The sequence below is a fragment of the Coenobita brevimanus genome, chromosome 99 (genome assembly GCF_032717465.1).
Source record: "Coenobita brevimanus isolate Jiangsu-jjx chromosome 99, ASM3271746v2, whole genome shotgun sequence".
Taxonomy (NCBI): domain Eukaryota; kingdom Metazoa; phylum Arthropoda; class Malacostraca; order Decapoda; family Coenobitidae; genus Coenobita; species Coenobita brevimanus.
Window position 1 is genome coordinate 15,280,049 of NC_137052.1, and position 14,946 is coordinate 15,294,994.

Consider the following 14,946-nt stretch of genomic DNA (forward strand, 5'->3'; position numbering starts at 1 on the left):
TAACTAGAGCCTAGTCTTTTTATTCTGTCTTAGCCTGAAATTGCCATCTGCCCATTTTGAATCCTGAGTTGAAACAATAGACTAACAATAGAGTATGGTGCCAAACATGAAGCTGTGTTGTGGAAAGGATGTAAAGCCATAGTATTGTCTTATTCTGGTAGAGAGCTACATCCATCCATCATCTAATCCTACGTTGCCCCATAAGGAGCGTAGGAGCCCGGGGCCAGGCAAGTTGGTCCTGGCATTTAAGATGAGAGTGAAGAGAGCTACATAAAAAAAAAAAAAAAAAAAAAAAAAAAAAATCATTCATTCATTTATCATCCAATCCTACAATGCCCCATAAGGAACGTAGGAGCCCAGGGCTAGGCAGGTTGACCCTGACATTTAAGATGAGAGTGACCAGCCTCACTAATCCCTGAGTGGCATTACGTGAGCAATAAACCCCAACCACCCCTTGTTTACAAACCTTCACCACCTCAGTCCTATTGGAGCACCGTAATTACCCACTAAAGCACCAGGCGTCAAAATTTGGTTACATGATTGCTATTCAGTGGCAGTATCGTAACCAATGAGGTTTCCTAAGTGACGTATTTGCTGCCGCTATAAAGCTCGAATTGGGAAAAGTTTCAATACCATCTCGGCACTTTTGCGGCACCTCGGTTCGGGTTACCTTTCCTAGAAGGGTAGTCAAGTCGTACCCCACCTGCTCGTGGTGACCTCGCAGACACCCTGTTTTTTTTTTGTTTTTTTTCCATTTCTGTTTTTTGTGCTTTTTTTTCTTTCGGTTTTCTTTTTTTTTCTCCTAAATTAGGGTGACACAAACGGGGGCGGCGCTACCCGGGCTTATCCCGGGTAGTATTGTATATACGTTTTGCTGCTGTTGTTTTTTTGTTTTGTTTTTTTGTTCTCCCCTATCATGAGTAAACAACACCAGTGCCCTCGCTGCAGTAGGTCTGTAGCAAAAAGTGCACAAGCACTGAAGTGCGCCTACTGCAGCGAGTGGATTCACATAGCTTGTGAAAATTTGGATGCAGGCGACTATCCATTCATGAAGAAGAGCCACCAGCTGGGCTTTCGCTGGCTGTGTAGCCAGTATGTTGCACCAGCAGACGAGGTCTTGGTTGGTGGAGGAAGTAGTACGAAGAAGGAGTTTGAAGATAAAGTTATTGGGCTGATCTTTCAAGCAATTAGAGACATATCAAATAGACTGGAGGCACTAGAGACCAAGGTCTCATCACCCATGGCAGTCACGCAAGATCAGGCCAAGTCATTTGCAGATGCTGTTCGCAGGTCTCTCGTGGGGGGAGGGAAGGATCACGCCTGGGGGCGTGATTGAGATCAGTGCTCATGGCCAGAAAAAAGCCATTCATAGTCAGCATGTACTGATTGTGAAACCAGAGAGTGGCGCTGGTGCCCTGACAAATCAGATGGGACCAGAAGACATCAGAGGCGTACATAACTCGGTACCAGTTGATAGCTGCCTTAAGACCAAGGCTGGTGGGCTGGTAATGAAGTTTCCGTCAGCTGAGGCCAAAGGTGAAGCAACTGGGGTGCTGACTGATCATTTTGGCTCTTAGGGCACTTTTTGCATATCAGAGCCAAAGAAAATGTTGCCTAAAATGACCGTGACAGGCCTTTCCTCTTCCTTGGATGACTCTGACATCATGCCAAATATTCTGAGAAAAAACAATAAAATCAAGTTGCTTGTTGATCAAGGTTGTACCCTCAACCTTCTCTTCACAAGGACAAGGAATGACACCAAAACTGCTGTCTTGAAGATGTCGCCAGAGGTGAGATCCTCCATTGTAGAACAGGGCAATTACATCTATGTGGATCTTACAAGGTGCCGAGCTTTCGATAGATTCTGGGTTACACAGTGTCATCACTGTCAAGGCTTTGGTAATACATTTGAGAGATGTTCTAGGAAAAGTGATGAACCTAAATGTGTCTTTTGTGCTGGAGCCCATAAATCTAGGGACCGTAGTAACAGAAATTCTCCCAAATGCATCAACTGCTTCTCTTTAAGACATCAAGATGCTAATGAAAGTCACAGGCAGTTGCCCATTTTGCATCAAGTAGAGAATGTCCAATTATGATTTCTCATAGGAATAGATTGATTGAAAACACCAATTTTGACCATTCAAAAAACTGACTACGTCCCTCTTGAACCAGTTAAGGATGGGTCTTTTAAATATTCATTCTATCCGTAATAAGATAGACTATATTAATGAAACCCTAAATCAGCATGAGCTTGACATATTGTGCTTGATTGAAACCTGGTTGTCTGAGTCTGATATCGATATTATTCTTAATGCTTTGCTTAAGACACATTCTATTAGTATTCCCAGGCCGACTGCTGACTATCCAGGAGGAGGCGTAGCACTCATCTACTCGGCAGCACTTGCAAATGTTTCTCTCATTGACTCAGACCTGACCCCATCTTCATTTGAATTTATGGAAGTATTAATAAATTTCCATCAGAATACCATTAGAATTGCAATTGTCTATAGACCAGGTCATCCAGGCAGAGATCGAGGTTTTATGGAGGAGTTTAGGCAGTTTCTTGAAGGGTTTTCTCTTAAACCTGGAGGACTTCTTGTTTGTGGTGATTTCAGTTATTGGGTTGACAGTCCAAAGCCAAAACCATTTTCTTCAGAATTCCTTTAGTTGATCATCCAGAACAATTTTTTCAATCATGTGAGTAATCCAACTCATGTCTGAGGACATGTCCTTGACTTGATCTTGTCCCCTGTTGGTTGCAGGCGCGTATCAGATGTGGAGGTTGACTCATCTGACCCCCTCATCTCTGATCATGCTCTGATCACTCTTAGTTTTGATGTCCCGAAATCCCCTTCATAGAAAAAGGTCATCAGGTTCAGAAATTACAACAATGTTGACCGCCAGTTGATGTGTTTTGAAATTGATCAACTTTTAAACTCCATCGATTCAAGTCTTTCTTCTGATGAATTGGTTGATATTTACAGGAACGAGCTCAGGTCAGTTTTTGACCATTATTGTCCTGAGGTAGTAAAAACAATCACTGTACATGATAATTCTCCGTGGTATGGTCCATCCATTAATTCTTTGCATAGACAACGTAGAAGGGCAGAACGCGAGTGGCGCTTGCAGCAGACCGAAGTAACTCGTTTGTGTTATGTTTTTGTGAGAAGAGCAGTCGTTCACACTGTAAAAGCCCAAAAGGCTAGGTATTATCAAAATAAACTTGATTCATGTGGTGGTGATAAAAAAAAATTGTCTGCAGTTGTGAACAATTTGGTTGGTCGGAGGAATGTAATTGTTAAACCAACTTCTGTATCTGATGATTTTGCTTCATTTTTTTACAAGTAAGATATTTCGCATAAGAAGTGATTTAGACAGCAGTTCTCCTAGTGAAGCAAACTCAGTTGACTTCCAGCCACGGTGCACCGGGGATCATTTGCTTTCAACATTTCATCTGCTGGATGTAAACAAAGTCAAATGTTACATCAGAGAACTTAATAAAACATTTTGCTCACTCGATCCGTGTAACATGTCACAACTGCCTGATGTGTATGAGCACACTGCAGACTTTATCTGCAACATAATAAATAGATTCTTCTTAGAAAGTAATTTTGTGCAGTCTGAGAAATGTGCTTTGCTTAGGCCCCTAATTAAGAAACCTGGCCTTGATGTCGAGAGCATGACAAATTATCGTCCCGTCTCTAACCTGTCTTTTTTATCCAAGATTATTGAGCGGGCCATACTCGATCAACAATTACCACTACTGGAACACAACAGAGTTGTTCGTGTTGTTCAGTCAGCATACAGAAAATATCATTCAACTAAAACTGCACTAACAAGGATTCAGAGTGACTTGGTGGCAAACACTTGTAGTGGGATGTCCTCTCTCCTAGTTCTGTTGGATCTGTCTGCAGCTTTTGATACAGTAGATCATAAACTATTGTTGGATGATCTGTATTTTTATGGCGTTCGTGATAGTGCCCTTTTGCTCCTTAAGTCGTATCTGTCTGACAGATCTCAGAGAGTGGTTGTTGATTACGCTAGCTCTGATTCTGCTCCTCTTCTATTTGGAGTCTCTCAAGGATCAGTTTTGGGTCCAATTCTATTTACTATCTACACAAGTAGTCTATCGTCTCTACTTGATGCTCATGTTGTGTCCTATCATTTTCATGCTGATGACACCCAGCTTTATGTTAAGATGTCAGATATCAACGATACTAAGACAGAGTTTGAATCTCTAATGTCTGATATTAAGAATTGGATGGCTAAGAGGAACTTAAGCTGAATGATGGTAAAACTGAGATCATCATCGTCAGAGGAAACAGAAGGGGTGAAGACACTGACAATGCCCTGGCTTTGAACATTGGCGTGTCACAGCTGCATCCAGTCAGTTCTGTTCGAAATCTGGGTGTTTATTTTAATTCTAAGTTAAATTACAAAGAATATATTAATCAGGTTGTAAGAGGGTGTAACTTGCATATCAGAAATCTGTACTCTGTGAGAAAATTCCTGAATAGACAGTGCCTCAAAACATTGGTCCATGCAGTGGTTTTGCCTCGTGTTGATTATTGTAATTCACTGTGGGTTGGTCTTCCAAATAATATACTAACAAAAGTTCAGTCTGTGTTGAACAGGGTGGCACGACTTATCATTGGTCTCCCTCCGTGAACCTCAACTACCCCGTTTCTGATTGAGTTGCATTGGTTACCAGTAAAGGCTAGAATTTAATTTAAACTGTGTCTTATTGCATTCAAGGTTCTTAAGTTTGGTGAACCGAAGTATCTTGCTGAATTGTTAAAACTCCCATCGGCACACCCGGGTGTGATGTTATGCAGTGAAGATGATTCCTTGCGTCTTGATGAGCCAGGAGCCATTCGCCAGTCATCTTTCTCTGATCGTTCTTTTGCATACAGAGCCCCTAGATTATATAACAGATTGCCATTGTCCATAAGACAACTCTCTACTGTTGAATCCTTTAAGAGACAGCTGAAAGCCTTTCTTTTTTCAAAATGCTATGACCTGGAGAGAGGTACTATGACGGATGATTATAGGGTTTAATTATTGCCGCTTTCATGTATATATGATGTAGCTTGTATTATATACAAATGTCACAATTCTTGTAATTGTAAAAATAATGTATGTGTGTCGAGCACTAGTGAATTCCCAAAAGGAAGAACTGGCGCTTTTGAGAAACAAAAAGCCAGATTATTATTATTATTATTATTAACCATATAACCAAATTTTGATGCCTGGTGGTTTAATGGGTAACTATGGTGCTCCAAAATGATAATGAGAAAATTGAAATTTGGACAAAGTTATGGCAAAAGAACCATATTTGTGTATTTTATGTTCAATATGCATCTATTTAAAGTATGTTACACTCTTTATGGGCAGCATAGGATTGGATGATGGATGGATGGATAAGTATTGACGATATTCATTATGTGTAAATGATTATGCTTGGGAAGTGGATTCAGGGTTCTGAGGGCTTAAATGGTTAGTAAATGAGTATGTGGCCCATTTAATTGAGCCTGCTGTTGATTCATCCTTATCTCTGTCAAGTTGTTTCTTGCTTTCTGGTCCTTACTTAACCCCATCCTCAAACATACTGAAATGACAGTGATTTAGTGGATGAGTAGTGTGCCCTTGAATATGGGGCCTGGGTGGAGGGGGGGTGCTAGGATTGCAATTGAAGAGTTGAGAGGAAGGTTGGGACTCTAATGTATTGATTTTGTGATGAGGAAGGTTAGGTTGAGATGGTTTGGGCATGTTGAGAGGATGGAAGATGACAGTTGGGTGTGGAAGGTGAGAAATGTGAACATCAGGGGTAGGGTTGCAAGAGGCATACCAAAATAGACATGGGACAAGGTCATAGAGTGTGGCCTCAGAGATAAGGGAGTGAATAGGGAGGCTGCCAGAGATCAAGCAGTGTGGAGAGCTACCATTAGGTGATCAAGACTGACACATGCAAGCATGTTGGAGCCTTTATAAACAATACAGTACAATACGTGGGTTGGGAAAGGTCTAGAGGATGATGAATATTCTTTGCTGGTCTATGTTGCATTTACTTGAACCTGTAAAGATCTCAGACTCCATTCTGCTTAGTTGATGGCCATATGTAGGCAGATTAGAAAGTTGATTTAGCCACAGGTACACCATCAGTTCTTTAGCATTGGACACTTAAAATTTCCTTGTCCACCAGACTAGTTTACTGGGTGGCCACAGATGGTGGTGAGTGTCTACATGCCTACTTGGATTTCTTTCATTGCATGTCAAGGTGGTGATCCCTGTTTTTTGTCTGATTCTTACCTTATTTTACTTATTTAACCCAAGGTGTGGCTTCTAAGAAAGATGCAAGTGTAGTAGTAGTAGTAGTAGTAGTTGTTCCCTAGGCAGTCTGGCCGAACAGTCCCAAGTCCCTTAGGAAGGCCATGGCCAAGACAGGGCTTTCCCACAGAGCTCTCAAAGAGTGTATGTTGGTGTAGGTGATTGTGTGCAATGCAGTCTTCCATAATGTATGGGATGCTGTGCTACATCCTGGACAAGCATCAGCAGCAGAGTCATCCAGCCTCTTCTGGTAGCTTAAGAGGGCTGGATGGTGCCCACATCTCAGCCTGGCCAGGTGGACCCTGTCCTCATGAGGAAGATAGGATTCTGAAGGGTGGATGTCAGGAGGCCGTGCATGGAACTGTGTGTTGTCTTTAAGTAATTGAATGAAGCGGCGAGTGATTTGAGTGTGGATATGCTTCTGGAAGCTGGTCTGAGGTGGGCGAGGGGGGAGAGATGACAGTATTTGTGTATGATATCGTGTGCTGGGTGTTGTTTTGATGTACCTTGGTGTGGGTGGAGGTGCTGCCATGTAATGTAGTGGATGTTGTGGGTTTGTGGAGGCTGCGGCAAGAGTCTGGGTGCCTCTCATGTCTAGGTAATCCTTGACTTCGAGGACTTTGGTTTCTTGGTGTAGGTGGTCTGTAGGTGTAGTAGCTGTGCAGCCTGTGATTATTTTTAGGGCCTTGTTCTATATGGTCTGTAGAGTGTTGTAGTGTGTTTTGGTGAGGGTAGGAGCCCAGGCAGGGCTTGCATAATTCATCACTGAACATATGTGTTGTTTGTATACTGTAGTGGTGGTTTCTTTGTTGTGTCCGAATGTTGTATGGGCAAGTGACATCAAGGCATTGAGTCTTGGTGTTATTTTATTTTACTGTTTGTGATGTGTTGTTTAAATGACATTATGTATGTTACACCAAGGATTTTGTGTGTGTGTGGTAGGGGAGTGTTGTTTATGGTGAGGTGTGGGATGTGACTGTGTTCTGCTGTCCAGTTTGTGAGAAGGGTCTCTGTAGATTTGGCTGGGGCTATTTTGAGCCTGTTTGTGATGAACCATTCGTGTATTGTGTTGAGGTAAGGTTGGAGGATGTGTGCGCTGTGTTTGCGTTTTGGTGCGTACATGTAAGTGTTATATCATCTGCATAGGAAGCTATGTGTATCTGTGGTGTGTGGGGTGTGGGTATGTCGTGCATGTATAGGTTAAAGAGTGTAGGGGACAAAACAGATCCTTGGAGGATGCCATGTGTGAAGTTTCTGATGTTAGAGGACTGGCCAGCAAATGTTACATGTGCACATCTGCCTGCTGAGTAGTTTGCCAGCCATCTTTTTGTGTTATTGTGCATGTTTGTGTTGAGTATTTTGTTTGTGAGGTTGTGGAGGGGGATGGCATCAAAAGCTTTGCTGGTGCCTAGTGTGACTAGGAGTGTTCTGTGTGGTGGCCTAGCTGAATTCATGCCATCAAAAACTCTTTGTGTAAGGTCTATAAGATAGGTCTTTGTGGAGTGTAGTGGCCTAAAGCCATGTTGTGACTGGGCTAGGGGAATGTAAGGTGTGACTAGTTGTAGTACCAGTCGTTCAGTGACTTTAGAGGGGGTGCAGAGGAGTGTGATTGGGCGGTGGGAGGAAGGTAACGTGGGGTCTTTGTTGGGTTTAGGGATAGAGATGATAATGCCATGCTTCCAGATGTGGGGTATTATGTTATGTGAGTAGCTGTAGTTTGATATGTTGGTGAGTGCTTGTATGCCTTGAGGTCCTACGTGTTTAAGGTGAATGTTGCTTGTGTTGCCTGGTCCACAGGCAGATGAGTGCTTAAGGTTGCTAATGATGTGCTTCGTCTGGTTGTAAGTGAAAGGTGCGTAGTCTGGGTCTGTGGGGAACTGTCTCTTACGTCGGATGATATGTTGGTCTTCAGGATGGGGGTTTAGATGACTGACTTGTGAAAAATGATTGATGAGAGTGTTTGCTTGTTGTTTGTTTGAAGGTATGTGTGTATAAAGGGAAGAGTGATGCCCTGGAAAGAGGTAGTTATAGAGGTATAAAGCTTTTAGATCAGATAATGAAGGTAATGGAGAGAGTTTTAGAAGGTATGATTAGAGAAAGAGTGAATATTGATGAGATGCAGTTTGGGTTTATGCCAGGTAGGGGGACCACTGATGCTATATTCATTGTTCGACAGCTTCAGGAAAAATATATTGGTAGGAGAAGGGATCTCTATTTTGTTTTTGTTGATTTGGAAAAGGCCTTTGACAGAGTCCCTAGAGAGGTGGTGAAGTGGGCAATGAGAAAGCTTGGCTTGGAGGAGTGGCTGGTTAGGGTGGTTATGGCTATGTATGTGGGTGCTCACACCCAGGTAAGAGTGAATGGAGATTTGAGTGATGAGTTTTCCGTGAATGTTGGTGTGCATCAGGGGTCAGTCTTGAGTCCCATGTTGTTTATCATGGTACTTGAAGCCCTTTCCCGTGACTTTAGAAGTGGACTCCCATGGGAGTTGTTGTCTGCTGATGAGTTGGTGTTGATTGCAGAGAATGAAAGGGAGGCGGAGGAAAGGTTTAGGAAGTGGAGAGATGGTATGGGGCACAAGGGTTTAAGGGTAAATGCAGATAAAACAAAAGTGATGATATCAAGGGTTGGTGGCGGTACTGTCAAAGACGAGGGAGAGTGGCCATGTGCAGTTTGCCACGAGGGCGTGGGAAGTAATCCCATCTTGTGCGGTGTTTGTGATAAATGGGTGCATAAGAGATGTAGTGGTATCAGAGGTAGACTGCGAGATAATGCTGATTTTATGTGTACGGCGTGTCGGGGAGAGCAGGTGGAGATTGTCAGACGTGAAAGGATTGACCTTGCTGGTGAATCTCTTGAGTGTGTGGAAGAGTTTTGTTACTTGGGAGACATGTTTTGTGCTGGAGGTGGGGCTGGAGCTATCTCTGTGGCTAGGGTGAGAAGTGGTTGGAAGAAGTTCAGGTAGCCTTGCCTCTCCTGGCATTGAGAGGACTCTCCCTATGTGCTAAGGGTTCTTTGTATGCATCATGTGTTAGGAGTGTAATGCTGTATGGTAGTGAGACCTGGGCAGTGAAGGAGGAAGATATTCGCCGGCTCAGACATACAGAAATGACAATGATTAGGTGGATGTGCAGTGCGTCCCTGCGTCAAAGGCCTGGAGGGGCTGGGTTTACAATGGAGGAGTTGAGACGTAGAATGGGACTAGAGTGTATTGGTGTTGTGGTGAGGAGAGGTAGATTGAGATGGTTTGGACATGCAGAGAGGATGGGGGATGATAATTGGGTGAGGAAGGTGAGAAGTGTTAATATTGGGGGTGGGGTTGTGAGGGGTAGACCGAGAAAGACATGGGACGAGGTCATTAAGTGTGACCTCAGGGTTAAGGGACTGCACAGGGAGGCTGCAATGGATCGTGCAGCGTGGAGAACCGCCATTAGGTGACTAAGGCCGACGCATGCAAGCATGTTGGAGCCTTTAAAAATGAAAACGAAAACGTATGATGTCTGTTGTTGTGATGGCGGCATGTGAATGTGTAGTGTTGCTGTTGGAAAGTGTGATGCTGTTTAGTGTTTGGTAAAGTTTACTGGTGTTTGTTTTGTGGTCAGGTGTTTGGAGATAATTATTCCAGTTTAGTGTTTGCTGTTCAATTGAGTTTTTGTATTTGTTGTACGGTGTCTTGTGTATGGGGTGTTGGGGAATGTCGCACTGTGTCCCGTTAACTGATGAGGCCTTGAATTTGTGGTGTGAAGTTGGGGTTGTGTCTTTTTCTGGTGCCTCTTGGGTTGTGTCTTTTGTCACATGCAATGTGTGTTGGCTGCTGCAGCACGAGGGGGAGGTGGCTGTGTGGGTGGAGGGGAAGGGGTAGGAGGAGGTTGTGATGGAGGTAAGAGTGGATTAGGATGGGTTGGAATGGGAGGAGTTGGAGGATTGGATGGTGTTGGAAGGATCGGTGGGTTTGGCTGTGGATGTGTGAAGGAAGTAGGAGTAGGGTTGGTGGGGGGATTAATGGGTGGGGGGAAGGAACATAAGAAGCAGGTCCAGGTGTTTGTGTAATGTTTTCTGGATGCAAGTGTTGTGCAGGTGTAATGGGTCCAGTTCTTGCAAGAATTGCACTGAACTGAACCCTTTGTCTGTCGGCTTGAAGTGATAGGTTTTGAGCCTGTTGGACATATGTATTTGTTGGTGGGTCCTGGATTGCTCTCAGTGTCCCATGCTAGAAGAAGTCATCGAGAAATGACTGCTGGGGAGTCATTACTTGGTGTAGAAAAAACGGTGTTGTTGTGTGTGTTGTGTTGGGAGATGTGGTATTTGCCCTGGCGACCGAAGCCACTCCTAGGTACTTGGGCCCCGTGAGGGGTCGGAGGGGTTTGCGGTGGTTTGGCCCCCATGCTGTCCTCCTCGTCTCTTCGACAGCCTCTGGGGGGTAGATCCATGGCGAAGCTGCCATCGCTCCAGGTCCAGATGCAAGTGTTAATGGTGGTGTCATGCATGAACACCAGTCTGATCTGATGCAGTCAAACCTCCTTGGTTGTGGTTATTTGGTCCACCAAACTGCCACATTGGCAAAACCTCTCTGTAACCAAATAAGGCAGTAAATGAGAATCAGTATAATTGGTTCAGGGCCCACAAGTTTACACTCACTTTTTTGCCTCATACCCGAATATTAGTCCCTAAAATGAGTGGAGGGATTGGATCAGCAGTGGTAACACAGATTCTGGAGGGAGTAGACTGTTGCACCAGTCGAACAGGGAAGTACCCCCTAGATGAATGGAAAGCTGATGACAGGGAGAGCCACGGCTGGATTAAGCATGTGGGAGGCCCAGGGCCCGCTTGGAAGGGAGGCCCCCTTTCCAACTCCCCCAATGGCATACACCACAGACTGGTAACCTAAATCCTAATATATAAATAGGACACTTTTAATTAGGAAATACTGAACGGGGACTATTCATCCAATGCTGTAATATGTAATGCATAAACATGAAATGAAATGAACACAAGTTGCTCTGGTGGGAGGGCCCCCTCTTGGTGGGTGACCCAGGGCCCGGGCCCCTTGGGCCCCCCCCCTTAATCCGGCGGTGGGGAGAGCTGGTGCTCCAGTTGCATGAGTCCTTGGGACTAGCTTCTGACCATCCCTCTTTATTGAACTTTTTCAATATTTCAGTAACACAGAGAGTAGGCCAACATGCTCTTCAATACAAGTTCCTCTAACTGTCAACACCAAACTACATTTTTTTTTTTTTTTTATGCGTCCGACTCTGGGCATAGGCTTCACAGCATGCTATCAAGGCCCAGCAGTCCTCCTACATACCATACACCTCTACATGTCACCACTTCGGCGCTAACACCCACCGTCCATATTGAATACATGCTAGGGCTGTCTCATACAGGACTGGTGTATTGGTATTAGCGGGGGTTTTTTTACGACATGTCGGCGGGTCTTCTGGTAGATCAGTAAAGCCTGATTTAATAAAATTCAAATCCTTAAACTGTTCCCTGCCCCAGCCGGGATTCGAACCTGGGTCCGTTGGGACTGCAGGCCATCTCTCTACCGATTGAGCCACCGCCTCCCCACATTACACGCTACATTTCCTATTCAAAATAGCACCAAGCCTAAGAGTCCCGGGGGAAGGGGGGAAGCCATAAAAGCCCCCATCATCTGCCCCTCTCCTGGTGACAACCAAGCAAAATGCTTGGAACCACTATCTGACTCACTTTATATTCATTGCTGCAACATTTGTGGTCTCTCCTCAAACTTTCTGTTGAACACCATCACTCTTCCTCTAAACATAACCTTCTCTTTCTCACCGAGACTCAACTGTCTGAGACGACTGATAGCATACCCTTCTCTGTTTCCTCCTACTTTCTCTATACTCACTTCTGAGCCAAAGGTGGCTGTTGTGTACATGTACGCAACAACGTATCTTGCTCCTGAGTTCCTGAACTTGAATCTTCTGAATTTTCTATCCTCTGTCTTCGGCTATCCTGTCATTTTCTGACTAAAAATATCTGTGGTGTTTACTTATCTCCTAATTCAACTGTCTAAAAATAATTATTCGACTCTCATATTTCTAAAATGGAACACATCCTGTCAATTTTTTCTCTGAAATCTCCATTCTAGGGAATTTCAGTGTTCACCTCCATCTTTGACTCCTCTCTCCTTTCACTGATCCCCCTGCTGAACAGGCCTACTTATTTTCTATCTGTAATAACCTAAAGCAGATTGTACATCACCTTACCTGTATCCTTGACCACCTAGGAAAGAGTTTTAACATACTTGACCCCTTCCTTACTGCTAATCCTTTGTGCTTGGGCTGTTAATCTTTTCTCCCCGTTGGGCTCCTCCGATCACAACCTTATCACCTCAACCTGTCCTATCACTGCAATAAGGCCTGTGGACCCTCCCAAGAAGCAGCAACTGTGGCACTTCAGAGCTACTGATTGGGATGCCCTTAGGCAGTTCTTCTTTGATTTTCCTGGAATAATTATTGCTTCCACAGCCGAGAGCCATCTGAATGTGCCTTGCATATTCTATTGCCAGACGCCTCAATCCCGTTTGGGATTATTATGGAGGTTATTCTCTCAGGCATGGAAGCATACATTCCTTTCTCTTACCCTGTGACTAATACAAAGAAAAACTTGAATTAATCACACATGTTCTAATGCTGTCCACATCAGGGAGAGGGCCTACAAAATATGTTGAAGCCAACTCATCCCAGAATCTTATTGTAATGCAAGAAATTTAGTCACCAGTGTAATGCAAGGAACTTTTTATACCACCACTAATGCCACCAGTGTAATGACGGAATATTTTAGTCATCAATAAATGACCCCAGTGTAATGAAGGAAATAATAGAAAACCACCAGTGTAATGCTGGGAAATTATAGAGATTTATGGAAAATGGGGTAGCGTGATATTTAACAATATATGGGAAATGAGGTAGCGTGACCTTATTTGAGAATTTATGGGAAATGTGGTGGCGTGATCTTATTAAAGGGTTTATGGGAAATGTGGTAGCGTGATCTTATTTGAGATGGCGTGAGTAGTTAGATATTAGCACGCCTTGCAGGCCACTCAATCTCGTCTGTACCATACCACTCCTTAGAGGATAGCAAAGTTCAAACTTGTAATAACTTAACCTACGATTTACTAAACGCTAAGAACTGAGACAGATTACTCTTCAAACTGGGAATGAACCCAAACGAAATAATAATGAGGATCAGCACTAGAAATATGAAACTTTACAAGCTAAATTAATATTGAAAAAATATTGATACACACAGACATATTAAGCTCATGGTCAGAGTTGGACTCGCAGGAAGATTCAAAGAATACTGATACACACGAATATATTAATCCCGTGGTCACAGTTGGACTTGCGAGAAGACTCAAAGAATAATGATACACTCTCTATCTATCTATCTGTCTATTGCCAGACGCCATAATCCCATAAGGGGTGGCCGTTTGACTTTGAGTTATTTGTTTTATGGTGAGGGGCACTAACCCTCCACCAACCCACTTGTTGAAACGTGGGAAGCACGTATGGTTTGGTTATATGCTTACCACCCAGCGTTGTAAATGGTTTCTTGGCTTACAGGAAACCATTTGGCTTGTCTCTCAATGTAAAGCCACCCGTAAAGGAAGGAAAAGCAATAAGAAGTGACAGGAAAGATGGGAGAAATAGGAAGAGAGGAGGGCAGGCACAGAAAAAGAATGATAAAGGCTAAGGAAGACATAGGCAGCACTACACCAAGTGAGTGGATGATGGTCGCCACCACCTACCACCAACCCCCAATCATGAATATGTTAATCCCGTGATCACAGTTGGACTCGCAGGGAGACAAAGAGTAATGATACACATGAATATATTAATCCTGTGGTCACAGCTGGACTCACGGGAAGATTCTAAATTTACCACCAAGATATTTTCTCAAGATTAAACTTGTCTAACTCAAGAATCATATGCAGTGACTATATGAACAGTTGTAATCAAAATGGACCATCCGATATATTCTTTATTTAAGCTACGTGAACTAGGAAAAAGGGGGGGGGTGATTGTGTGAGGAGTTGGCAGTGGTTTGAAACGGACGATCTGCAATGTTGAAGAGAAGTGGCAGTCTTGTTAATCAGTACAAGAGGGTTCAGGGGAAAATATGACCAAGTTAATTCACAAACATATATGATGAACTATTTCATGAGAGAGAGAGGGGGGGATGAAAGTTTGACACCAACCTGCAATGTTGAAGAGAAGTGACGGTCTGTCGGTTGTCGCCACCTCGTGCCTTTTTATAGTAAACCAAGACAGTGTCCAGGAATCGGCTAAATCTATCTATCTATCTATCTATAGCCTGACGCCCTAATCCCGCAAAGGGTGGCCGCAGACAAAACGCCTCCAAGTCACTCTGTCACCCACCATTTGACTACCCTCCCCCCAACCCCCCCCCTCCCTCATATACCTCTCAGCTCCATCCCTCCACCTCATCCTCGGTCTACTCCTCCCTCTTCCTCCCTCCACCTCACCTACATACACCCTCTTAGTCAGTCTTTCATTCTCCATTCTCTCCACATGTCCAAACCACCTCAGTGTATTTCTCCTAATCTTCTCAACCACATCCACATCTACC

At 43.8% G+C, this 14,946-nt stretch overlaps 1 protein-coding gene across 1 annotated transcript in view; it reads left to right on the forward strand.

The window, feature by feature from the left end:
• Mocs1 (Molybdenum cofactor synthesis 1) overlaps window positions 1–14,946 on the forward strand; it is a 266,841-nt gene that overhangs the window by 21,550 nt on the left and 230,345 nt on the right. The gene's annotated exons all lie outside the window — the stretch shown is intronic.